A 10,974-nucleotide genomic window follows, 5' to 3' on the forward strand; every position below is an offset into this window, starting at 1 on the left:
TGAAGCTAAACATCTGTTGCAGCACCAAGAGTTGCGTTGCCATGGGCAAAAATAGAAAAATTTCAAAAATAGAAAAACATACAGAGTAATGTTCCAGAGAAATTGGCAATTAGAATTCTTACCAGTGCGAAAAATGAGTTCTTCATTTAAAGAAACATTACCATAAAAAATCAGTCACCTCCACTAAGACTCCTTCTTATCCTACAATTATCTCTATATTCATGCCTGCTTCACCCAACACCAATGTAGACATAGCATGGGGCCCATGGATAATCCATTCATATCGCATGACTGCCACTAGATGCATAGGCTCCTTGGCGCATCCAGTGGCATTAATGACGTGCGAATGGCATTCGCCCAGCTTTACACTGGCTGGAAGGTTTATACAAGAGGCCCTGTGATTTGCCTTGTTGCCCCCTGCCCTGCTTATTCTTTTTTTTGGCATTCGATATTGCGGGCCCTCTCACCCTTGTACTGTGTAGCCTTTCCAAAAATTGCACTGCGTCCTGTTGTATTGATGTTAATGGGAACATAAAGAATAAAAGCATTTATATTGTTGTGCATTGTAGCACAACAGCAGATGCACAACAAATCCTACTCGTGGGAAGAAGGGCCTTTTGGTGCTACATGGTTTATTTTTAAACTCATAGACTTCTAGAGGAGCGCACGAAGAACACATGAGCGGTAGTGACATAGGTGTAAGAGAAGGGAATCACAGTGCATGGTGGGGGACAGAGACATCCAGCACCCCCAGGAATATCAAATCATTAAGAGACTAAAGGAGGATGCAGTGTCGAAATGGAGGGGGAAGTAGGAGACGTGGGCCACCAGAGAGGTAATTATAATGGCTCTTCTCTTGCGCAGTACTGCAGGCATTACTTTAGAGACTCGCAGCATCTTTTTAACCCCTTCATGACTGAGGCCCTTTTTTCAATTTTTGCACCCATGTTATATTCCACATTTTAGGCCTGAAAAAATTTGACCGCCTGACAGATGTGTGCCTGAAGAACACTTCTGTCTTTGGCAACACAGAAACAAACTCTGCAAGGAATAAAGTCATGAAAACAAATAGCAGAGTGGTTTGTGTAATACACACTGGGCCTGCGTAATTAAATCAAATCTGTGAGATAAGACATTTTGGCAGGGCACTTATTTGCATAGCAAAATTTGTCTGCTGAAGATTTATTCTGAAAATATACAGCAGATATCTCATACTGGTCTCTGAGCTATAGTCACCCCGTGTGGTCATTCCTGGAACTTCAAGCTGGGTCTACACCGCCTAGGACAGCAGTCCTTCAACTTTTTATGTATTGACTTACGTTCCAACAAGCAAACTGTGTGTATTATTTTTTGGTATTTGTGTTGCCTTATATTGCCTGTTTTGTATCTCGTAACCTGCCAGCAAGAGCCTTCCCCAGGGATTTCCTGTGATAGGGTGACAATGCTCACTCACCAAGTCTCAATGAAAGAGCAGTGTTGTCATCCTATATGCTGCATGATCCCGATCTCTACCTATAAGCTAGAGTGACGACGCAAAACACACCTGTACATTCAGCTTTAGTGCCCACAGCAAATAGTACGAAGCTCTTGGTTGACAGCATGGGATGATGGATTATGCAGCAGTCAGGGTAACGCAGCCTGTCTCACTTTTTACCCCAGAGGAACCCTTAAAATTATTTTCAGGTCTTGGGCAACCCTTTAATTAGGGATCAGTGGGAATAATGCATGCTAAGTCCTATGCATGTAGAGTAGGTGAAGTTGCTGGTGGGCTGAAGGCAGGTGGTCTATGCAAGAAAGACTTACAGTATGTCAGTCTGGTGGAACAATGTACTTAGTTCATATAGAAGGGAAAGTTTGGAACCAAAAAGTCAGAGAAAAAGGCATCAACAGGAAATCTGGATACAGCAGAGTCAGGAAGCAAGTCGGGTCAAACACGGATAGTAAAACGCAGGTCAGGTTACAGGTCACAGGAGCAGAAGACTATTTAGAAACGCTCCTTAGTTGTATTGTGCTTTAAATAGGGCTCTTGGTGCCAAAGCAAGTGCTGGATGTGCACGCTTATTCATGCTGGTGCATACGTGCATGAACATGCACATTTACACATACACCAACATGTGCAGTTGTGCACACAACTGTGACCTTATGCAGTAGACCATGAGTTGTAATATGAGCACACATAGATCTCTGGGCACAGCCATGCTCTTGACCTTCATGACACTAGATGTGCATTTCTAAGAATCTTCAAGACCTTGCTTTCCTCTTGCTTTAATAATTGTTGCCCAAATAGTCTTTACATTTCTCACATATATTTAATTGAATGCCTACAAACAGAACTTTTGAACTGCACACAATCACTAGACTTTAGCCGAGCACAGTGAAAAGCATTTGAGGAGGAACGAATCTTTCGCAGATACTTTCCATCGCCGGTGTGCACAGCAGGAGTTGCTGTTTGAAATACTCACTGAACTGGAAAATAAGCGGGAAGAACATTCTGGTCATGGCCCCGTCTACACTGGGCCCAGCCAGGGACTTGGACAACCTCCGGAAGCAGGCGTTCACCTATTCATCATATACTGGACAATTTTGGAAGCTTCCCATAAGCCTTCAACTGTAGCAATCTGCACCCATTAATTTAATCATTTCGATGAAAAAAATATGTGGTGGAAATTACTCCAAACCACTGTTGTGCAAGTTGAAAGGAATTTGGATCAACCGGTTGCTTGAAACCTGGAAATGATTGAAATCTCAAGTGATAGATTGTTGTGGACTGTTCAGCCAATCCCAGTCTTGCCAGAATCTATATGGCCCATATTATAATGCCAGAACTCTGGACTAAATAACCAATCTGAGGACTTAAGAGTTCAAAAAGCCCAAATTCATTGGTCTGCATAGTTATGAGTGTTGTGTCCTTCACAATGACATGGTTCTTAGGGGCCTATCTGTTCTGCTGCGCTGTGGCCTCCACATTGATGGCTTGTGACTGTCCCTTTCACATGCATTCAACATGTTATTATGGTGCCATCTAATGCTGGCTATTCACTGGGCTATGTGGTTATATTTCCATCATAATAGCTGGTGGTTGGTTTCCAAAATAGAAAAATCGATTTAAGCTGCTTGAGTACAACTCAAAAAAGCATTTTCCCACCAATTTCATGCATTGTATTCTTTTATATAACTTCAATTCAGGCCCAGAATACATACGGTCTCCACGGTCCCAGTTGCCTTTGGCCCATTCTAGCTTCACACATACAACGTAATGGAAACTGTACTCTATCCTATGCTACAATCTATGCACAACCCCCTTGGGCTCTTCCCTTTCAGAGGGATTGTATTCTGGAGCACAGCTTCTGTTACTTTGAATTTCATGTGGTTGTTGAATACTGATTGAAAGCAACCAAGTTGTTGTGTGTACGCCACAATAATAAGGCTACGCTATTATCTTGAACTAAGGAGCAAAACTCAAAGCCCAATTGAACCTTCAGTTTGAATCAGCTAAAGACATTCCAGATGCACCAGAATAAAGGTGTGTAAAGTCTTACAGTTTGTTTTCACTAGAAAGCAGCTATAGCCCGAGTAGAAAAGCCTTTCCTCTGCTAGAATGCTGTAGAGAAGGACCCTTGCTCTCTGTGTGAAAGCAGTGGTCTCTCTGCAGAGGTCTGGCACTCCCCCTGATGAGTCAGACCTATAGCTCTGCAATCAGTAAAGCTCATGCTCCCTATTGATTGAAGAGCTGTAGGCCTGACTCAGCAGGGGGCATGTGGGGCTGCTGCACAGAGACCACTGCTTCCACATAGAGAGCAAGGGTCCTTTTCTGCAGCATGCTGGTAGGGGACAGTATTTTCTACTTAGGATGTGGTTGCTGTTTCTAAAAGAGCTGTAAGACTTGGCACACCTTGTGTTTTTATGTATTTAGGGGATTAAAACGGAAAGTTCAATTGGAATTTAATAGCAGCTTTAGTCGAGGGCTGCACTGGTGAAGACACCTCTAGAGATTTGACTACTTGCTTTCTATCATTCTGGCACATCAATGGCAAGTTGATTTCAAGCTGCATTTGAAGTTACTGCCAACAAGAGAGTTAAATCTCTCAATACTAAAGAATTAAATCACTAGTGTAGCAGAGCTGTGACAAAACCACAAATCCCATCATGCCTCTGGGAGTCATGGCTGTGGCTGTCAAGAGTCCTGCAATGCCTCATGGGAGTTGTAGTTCCACAACAGATGCAGTTGCCTACCCCTGTCTTACCCTAATCCTGAAGGTTTCCTCAGACAGATGAGTCTGATAGAGATCCTACAAAAATGGATGTAATATTAACCCATCAGGGACAGGCAAGGGATTAAAGGGGAACCAAAAATCACTGAAATAATAAATCACAAGGTGGTAAAGTTTTTTAGTAGCAGAGACATAAGAGTCTCTTCTGCCAAAACAAAAACAAAAACGTTTTGCTCCCGGCAACTTTTTGTTCTCTGTGTACTGCACGACGCAGAGTACAGCCTGGCTCTATTCTTGGCACCCCAACAGAGCTAGGTGCCAGAGACCATCTAACTCCTGCATGCATATATTATCAGTGGCTGAAAAGGGGAGCAGTGGGACCTGGAAAAAAACGTTGGAGATGGCCATGGCAGGGGACACAGCGGTGACAACTTTCTGCTGCTGTGCAGATTATGTTGAAAGTTCACCCCTACTAATGAGTTTACTTCCACTTTAAGAAGAGAGGTGTGCATAAAAGTGCCGGGAGGTAACAGATTTTATATAAATGCTTTAGGGATAGCTGTGATGCCTCTATGTCAGCAATTGTACCAGGCATTAATAAAATATTACACTACTATGATAGACCCTGGAAAAGTTTTGGTGGGTATCAACTGCACCAAACGAATTTCAATCTGCAGAAGTGAGGATAGGCTGCCATCTAGTGGCTGTTCTGCACAATACAGGCTAATGACTGTAGATCACTTAGCTGGCTCATTGCTTTTTGAGTTTAATAGTTTACATTGTGGTCGCATTAAACACTCTGTTATGCAACTGTGGCAGCAGTGCACAAATAAATTAAAGGCTGTAATTACCGACTAGTTAGTAAATATCCTGCAGTGTATTAGGATTGAGTACAATCCTACTTCAAATGGGTTTGAAGGAAGGGAGGAATAAAGAATAGCACTAAGCACTGTTTGCATCAGATACTGAAAACTAATATATCCTAAATACAAATTTCAGAAAAAAGTAACAGCTTGTGAGGTCCCAGGATTTCAACGGTTACATAGATGTAAAGGAAGTAAAAAAAAAAAAAAAATAGATTGATGCCTGAGTCCCCCTATGGGTTGGTCACATGACTCTTAGTTTAGTGCCCCCCTAATTACCACTAGTATCCAGGGGCTGACTGGCAACTTTTAGCCCAGGGGGCAAGTACAACCCAGAGGCCCATGGTGCGGCAACTTGGCCCCCCTCCCGCTCTGCCTCTACCCCGCATTCTCCCCGCCCGTCTGCCACTTTTGCCATCCATGTAACAGTAGTGTGAATGTATTTATCGGTTTAGGAAATGTAAAGCACACTGGTAATGGAGGGATGCCTCGTCAGGGCTGTGCGCGTGCATGACTGCTGCGACCCTGGTAGTTCTGCCACTAACTCAGAAATACATTGTACAGCATTGCAGAATGGCATTGGCTATAGAGAACTACAATTCCAAGCAATACATTACACAACAATGCAGAATACCATCAGCTATAGCGGACTATAAATCCCAGCAATAATGACTACCAACAGCTATAGAGAACTACAATTCCCAGCAATACCATTATACAGCAATGCAGAACAGCATCAGCTATAGAGGACTACAAATCCCAGCAATACATTACACAGCGCAATGCAGAATAATATGAAGCTACATACTCTGTTGCTCTGGGTTCTCCGCCTGATGTCTCAAGGGTCTCAGGTGGGCTGTGTGGGCTCTCACCAGGGGTCCAGAGAGTTTCACGAGTGCGTGTGTGTGCAGCAGAGGTGGTTCCCTAATTAGGCTCTCAGGTGGCCAATGCGGACCACCAGGTGGTCAGTGCGGGATCTCTGGTGGCCAGTGGGGGCTCCCTAATAATAAGTTATGGCTCTGTGGTAGCTCCCAGGTGGTCAGTGCGGGCTCTCTGCTCCAAAACAAAAGGCTCCAGTGATGTACTACTAATTTGTATTAAGATTGTAGTCCATCACAGGAGCAAGCTTGGAGCGGTGGAAATAAGAAAAAAAAAGTGGTGTGTAATATAGTGAAATGGAAAGTGTAAAATTATACAGCAATCAATGCAGAATGGCACCGGCTATAGAGGAAACAATGGTTATCTACTTCATAACCTGAATACTGAAAGGAAAGGCACAAACTATATAGTATCTGATGGTTGCTAGAGGAATCCCAGGACGTGGTTACCACTCAACACTGACAGTCCATACAACAATGAGGATTTGTATTGCAGTGAGCTAAGCTCCAATTGGAGCAGTACTTGCGGTTAGTGTCCAGGTTCTTGCAGCGATGAGTTGCAGAGCAGTGGGCATCCAGCGCACAGCGTGGTGACAGCAGGTCCAAGGCTTTGTTTGGTACAGGTAGCAGGTTCAGGAGGCAACAGGCGTTCTGACCTCAATTTCGGAACGCCATGTTGCCTCTCTGATGCTCTTAAATAGTGCCTGGGCGAGGGGAGGAGCCGCGGTTCGTACAGCATGACTTCCGCGTTCCAGTGTGGAACGCAGCCGCCGCGTCACCAGTAACCTTGAGCGGCTTACGCGTTCCACAGTGGAACGCAAGGAAGCCGTCGCTGACACAGGGGAACGCGGTCCGGCGGCATTACACATGTGGAGCGTGGATGCGAACGGGTCTGGCATCAGCAAGCGGGAGGAGGTGCGGCGTGTGGAACGTGGGCAGGTCTGGCAGTGGCACGTGGCGTGTGTGAAGCCGTGAACAAGGCCAACTAATCGAAAGCTGATTAATCGATGATTGAGAATGTTGACAACTTTTTCAATCATCGATTATAATCGACTTAGTCGATTAGTTGTTGCAGCCCTACATTCATCCCTGATTTCTGGGCACAGTCCCCGGATTCAGGAGACCGTCCCCTGACAAATTATGTCCCCGGGAACATAAAATAAACCAATTTTTTTTTTTTAAATACTCACCTGATTTCTGGATCCACCGACAAGCGCAGCCTCCCGTCTCCCACGCTGTTAGAAGCTGCATACAGAGCGTGCTGGTTACTACTTAAACTGGCGCGCGCTGTGTGCAGCTTCTGAGAAGATACGCTATTAGCATAGCGGGGAAGCCGGCTGCGCATTTTGCATCACTATTGCTACGCTAATAGCGTATCTTCTCAGAAGCTGCACACAGCGCACGCCAGTTTAAGTAGTAACCAGCACGCTCTGTATGCAGCTTCTAACAGCGTGGGAGACGGGAGGCCACACTTTTGGTGGATGCAGGGATCAGGTGATGCAGGGATCAGGTGATGCGCCCCCCGGCCGCTCTGCTCACTGCAGTCAGAGACTCGGGACTCGGCAGCGGAGGACGGAACCAAAGGAGAGAGGTAAGTGCAGGGGGGAGAAGCCTGCACACTGTTTACATGTGAAATCGGCGACATCGCCGATTTCACATGTAAACGAAAAATTGTCTGCCTCACTCTACATTCAGTCCTGCTTGTACAAAGCAGGACTGAATGTAGAGAGGGCAACTTCCCCACAAGGACACCGCTGCCGCCCCTCTGCGCCCTGCCGCCCCGAGGCCGGGCCTTGGTGGCCTTGTGGGGAATCCGGGCCCGATAACAGCCAGTCAACCAGAACGCTTTCAGGAAGAGTTTACTTTCACATCGTATACACTGAAAACTTTACATCATGATGAGGCCATGAATTTTAAAACAAAAACTTCCAAGCAATGGATCAAAGCCATGGTAGTAACTGATAATGATAAAGAGTGTTAAGTCTCATTGCCTAGAAAAGTGGCTTGGTCAAGAGTGGGGGTGACCTCAAAAAGCCAGATCCTAATAGATTGGGTTAAGCTAGTCATAGACACAGAGAAATTCTTCCAGAAGGAATTTCTGCCCCAGGCAACAGTTCAGTGGGACAGGCATATGTTTTGTGAGGTGGAAAAACACCTACTTTCTGCTTGCCAATCACATCCAAGAAATCATGGTAAAGCTGTGGAAAAAATTTGGGAAAGTCGGATGATTGGCTCAGGCAACAGAGATGCATGTGACTTGTTGGGGAAGGAAAGACTGTTCTCTAGGTAGTAGGAAGACTGGAAAATAACTCTAGCCATAGTCTGGTCTATCTGAGGATTGTGTACCTGTAGCCAAGGCACATCCAGAATAAATCGGAAACAAGGGAGATGCAATAATATCCAGTTAAAGTAATTCTCTGTGTCCAGCATCAATTATAGCAGTAAGAGGATGGGTCTCTTGGGTGATGGACCCCTATTTAATGTTTGATCCACCAGATAAATAAAAAGACTTTGGAGATTAGGTTTGCAGAGATATATGGTGCAGACAATGAAGCAGCTACTTGTACCAGAGTCAATTATAGACTGGATTTGGACTGTTCCTTCTGGAAACTGTAAGAAGACAGGAAGGGTGATATACAGAGGTTGTTCTGATGTCACTTTTTTTTTTTTCACATGATAGAAGAGGATGTTAAAGACACAGCACGTAGGCCCAGGCATTTTAATAGTACCAATAACAGGTGATGAAGAGTTTGCAGCATCCAGGGGAGGTGAAACCTTAGGAAGCATCCCAGTTGACCGAAACTGACTGACCTTTTCAGACCTTAGGTGAAGGTCTATCTGAATTGATAAACGGATGAGCTACTCTAGTGACCCAGGTACCTCAACTCAAGCAAGTTGATCATCATTTCATCAGAGAGTCCCAAGTTGAAAGTAGAGTGTGCCATTGTTCCATTTAGAGTTAGAACTCCACCTTTTGAATTCTGCTACATAATCTTCCACAGATCTCTGACCTTGCTGAAGAACATGTGGATTCAATGTGGTGGAAAGCTGAGGCTCATCGTAGAGTTGATCCATAGCATCAAAGAAGGAGGAAATAGGAGGAGACTATTCTGCTCAAGTAGAAGATGGGCCCAGGCTTGTAGCTCTTCAAGCTGTAGGAAACACTAAAGCCTACCTTGGTGGCTTCCACTGCAAAGGTCCGGGGCTGTAACATGAAGTAGAGCTGACATGCTTTCATAAAAGCTTGAAACCCGCTGTGAATCTCTCTGGAGTAGGCACATGAGTCTCAGGTGGTGATGCAACCAATGTGGGTAACTGGGCACATGCTCCCCGAATACTGAAGTGGGACAAACACGTGTGGTTTAGGTCAAGGTTTATATTCAGCCCTCAAGTTGGAAGTGTCAAAGCAGCAGAGAGAATCCTTCAGAAAGACATCACTTTCAAGCGCCATTTACACTGGAAGGTGCCGCCACGTGACTGGGATGGGAACCTGAGAAGATTTAGGCAGCCTCTCTTACTACTCCAGTCCGCCTTTGGATAGGGACACACAGGAACTTGAGAGCATGGTTGTCTAGTGGTACGAAGTGATCAAGGTCAGGTACTCGCCAAAGTCAGCAACAGGCGGGTGGTGCAGTGCAGAGACGGAGTCAGCAACTAGTGGACAGTGAGGAACCAGGACAAGTAGGAATCAAAGTTGGAGAAACATGCCTAGGTCAGCACAGGAACAGGTGAGCAGCTGAAAAGATGGGTCAAGGAACAAGCTGGGTCAGTAAAAGGAATGATATTCAAGGATGCTGGTGTAATTCTGAAGACCTTTCTAGCACTGGGGCCTGGCAGGATGGAGTTGGTTACATTGTTTGGACTCAGGTCTACTCTTTCTTGGCATTAATGATATTCCAACGACGTAATATATTTGAGGGATACTTTATATAGTGCATATTATTGCTTTTGTATTTGCTGTAAGTGTTTTTTAAAAGTTTTTATGGGTTAACAGAATATTTTGGATTTGTAATAAAGAATTTAACTTTCCCAAATGTTGGTTGGTGTGATTTTGGGGGACTTTTTTTTTATATAAGCTGGACCATTGCCCGCATATCTTCAGCAGTGCAGTCACACCTTGTTACCTTTATTATCATTTCCCTGCTGTATACATTTTTCAGAAAGAAAAGAGATGTGTTTTGAGTCAAGCACCATGTTTAGCAGACCTCTTGGAATACAGATTCTTTGTATGGTGGTAGACTATGCCATGTGTTCAGCTGGGATGCTCCGAGTGCTGAACAAAGTCTCCTGGGCAACTCTGTGGGGAGGACAAAGAGGAGAGAGCAGGAGGTGGAGTAACCGAGGATAAAGGCTGTATAGGTAGCCAAGAAGTCCGATGACAAAGAGAGGGAGGAGGTGTGACAGAGGTTGGGAGGTACAGCTGGGGAAGGAGGTGTGACTGAAGATGGGAGGTGAGGCTGAGGATGGAGGTGTGGCAGAGATTCAGAGGTGAAGCTGGGGATGGAGGTGTGACCAAGGATGGAAGGTGAGGATGGGGATGGAGGTGTAACTGAGGATGGGAGGTAAAGCCGAGGATGGAGGTGTGACAAAGGATGGAAGGTGAGAATGGGGATGGAGGTGTGACAGAGGTGGGAGGTGAGGCTTCGGATGGAGGTGTGAACCAGGAAAAGAAAGAATCACAGAAGGGCAATGAGGGTGAGCCGGTGACTGATGAGGGAGACTGGAAGAAGTTGAGACTAGAAGGAGGAGGAGGAGGGTAGAGGGAGGAGAGAGGAAGAGGCACAGACACAGCACACAGACAACAGAGGATGTGAGCAAGACAGGAAAAAAGTGACACTGAGAAGAAAAGAAGTGACCAGAGTGTGTGTGCCAGCACCGACAGTGGAATACACTGCCATAGTGTGTGTACCAGCACTGACAGCGGATACATTGCCACAGTGTGTGTGCCAGCACCGACAGCAGAGTACATTGCCACAGTGTGTGTGCCAGCACCGACAGCAGAGTACACTGCCATAGTGTGTG

The 10,974-nt window shown here is 45.4% G+C and overlaps 1 long non-coding RNA gene across 1 annotated transcript in view; it reads left to right on the top strand.

Moving 5' to 3' along the window:
- Positions 1 to 10,906, top strand: part of LOC108784015 — a 17,244-nt gene extending 6,338 nt beyond the window's left edge. Inside the window, exons 2-3 of the long non-coding RNA XR_001941046.1 lie at positions 10,339 to 10,366; positions 10,441 to 10,906. This is a non-coding gene — a long non-coding RNA (uncharacterized LOC108784015). The remainder of the gene's footprint in view (positions 1 to 10,338; positions 10,367 to 10,440) is intronic.
- The last annotated feature ends 68 nt before the right edge of the window (positions 10,907 to 10,974 follow it).

This window comes from Nanorana parkeri, unplaced genomic scaffold, assembly GCF_000935625.1.
Source record: "Nanorana parkeri isolate BGI_ZX_2015 unplaced genomic scaffold, ASM93562v1 scaffold96, whole genome shotgun sequence".
Taxonomy (NCBI): domain Eukaryota; kingdom Metazoa; phylum Chordata; class Amphibia; order Anura; family Dicroglossidae; genus Nanorana; species Nanorana parkeri.